Consider the following 2,222-nt stretch of genomic DNA (forward strand, 5'->3'; position numbering starts at 1 on the left):
TATTAAATAAGCCAGGCCAAACGCGACGATAATATATAATGGTATTCAAAACATGGTCTTTGTTTTTTTTTTACAAAAATTGTCGAGTCAGCTGTTACATTGACCTTTGGCACTAGTTTTGAGTATCCATGGGCAGCCAAAGGCACCCATAACAGGGTTCTCTGTGCACTAGTCGAGTATTGATTTATATAAAATGGAAAGTATGACAACAAACAAATATTAGACAGCCACAAGGGTAAGCATGCTCATAAACCTAGCTTTAGAACTACATCACTTATGTACGTTGAGGTTACATAAAAATATTTTAAACCTTGCTACTTTGCAAATAAGAAAAAAGTTTTAATGATAGAAGCCTGGAATCTGGATGGCTGGATTACAGAACGAGCTCCTCATGCGTCGCCTGGATGGGGTGATCGCAAGCTACGGAGAAAAAGAGTGGGGATGGAGGGGCCCCTCCTACCAACTACAGATAGCAGCCCGTGTGTTAGAATAGTGGAATAAGCAGTCCGCGCGTTCTCGCTCCGTACTCCTCTGGATTTAATATAGTTCAGTACCTGGCAAACCTATTAAAATGTATCATTGTATTTTCAGCTTATACTCTTGAGTTAAAGCCCATTCCGTAGTTAGGTACAGCATACATTTATTTAAATTACTCTTTCAAGCCGAATGTTGCAGGATGCAGCACAATTAAATTGATTTCTTAAAACCTTGATTTTACAACGTAATTCATGACAGGCAATTTAATCTTGTCTACATATAAATAAACCAATACAACGGAGTATCGAAAGACCCAAAAAGACGTAAGGAAGTCTAATGTAACAAAGTAACCTCGTTACATACAGTGGCGTAGCTAGAAAACATTCGAGGGTGGATTACACATCCGGGAGGTTAAAAAGAGCCCTACTCGCAAAATTTAGAAATTTGTTTGTTAACAAGTAAATTCTCAAGCTAATTGTACTTTTTTAATTTTCTTAGTCACTCAAATTTGATTGTAAGCATTCATGCATGCAAACATTTAAACTTTTCAAAATATTCGAGACTTCGTAGTGAGAGCGTGGAAAAATAATTTAAACCAAATACAGTCAAAAGGAAAGAAAGATGCCACTTTTAAAATTTTGCAAACTTTGCTACAGAATGGGACATAAATACACTTCATACCCTACTGGAAGGAGCCTTAAAAAAGTTTGATATTGAACAAGATACTTCTGTCTTCGGCAACTATTTCAAAGATTATTATGTAAAAAAACCACCGTTTTAAGCTTTGGGCGTATCGCTACCGCATGAATGCTGGCATAAGAGCCTCAATAGAGCTTCAATAAAGTGTTGACATATTTTTATCTGGAAGGAAAAAAGTTCAAAGACTGGATAAAACCTTGTGTGCTTTATTAAACCTGATTAGGGACAAACTTTTCTATATAATTTCTACGTTTTGCAGATATGTTCGGATATAAAACGACTCGTTAATTCGTAATAGAAATCAGAACCGTTCCGAACTGAGGTCGCTATCAGTCGCATGTTCAGGGTTTATTGGTACTGCTCGGCTCTGCCCCCACTCTTTCTCTCCGTAGCTTGCGATCACCCCATCCAGGTGACGCATGAGGAGCTCGTGGATTACAGATTCTATAATTCAAACGAGCTCCTCACGCCTGGAATTTAAATGGGGTAATCAACCGAGGCGGAGAGAAAGAGTGGGGATGGAGGGGCCCCTCCTGCCAACTACAGATAGCCCGTGTATTAGAATAGTGGAATGGGCAGTCCGCGCGTTCTCGCTCTGTACTCATCTGAATTTAATTTAGTTCAGCACCTGGCAAACCTATTAAAATGTATCACTGTATTTTCAAACCCCTTTCCGTAGTTTAGTACAGTATACATATATTTAAATTAAATTTTCAAAGCTGGATGTTGCAGGATGCAGCACAATTTAATTATTGCAGGCAATCAAATGTGACAAGCCTCTTAAAATGTACCACTGTGTTTTTAGCTTCTACTCTGAATTAAACACATTTCAGTAATTTGGTACAACAACATATATATATATATATATATAATATATATATAAGTATGTATAAATATATATATTACATTTTTAAAGCTGGATGCTGCAGGACTCAGCGCAAATTAAATTTATTTCATTAAACCTTGATTTTACAACGTAATTAATGGCAGGCAATTACTCTTGTCTACATACAAATAAACCAATACAACGGAGTATCGAAAGACCC

The sequence above is a fragment of the Homalodisca vitripennis genome, chromosome X (assembly GCF_021130785.1).
Source record: "Homalodisca vitripennis isolate AUS2020 chromosome X, UT_GWSS_2.1, whole genome shotgun sequence".
NCBI lineage: Eukaryota > Metazoa > Arthropoda > Insecta > Hemiptera > Cicadellidae > Homalodisca > Homalodisca vitripennis.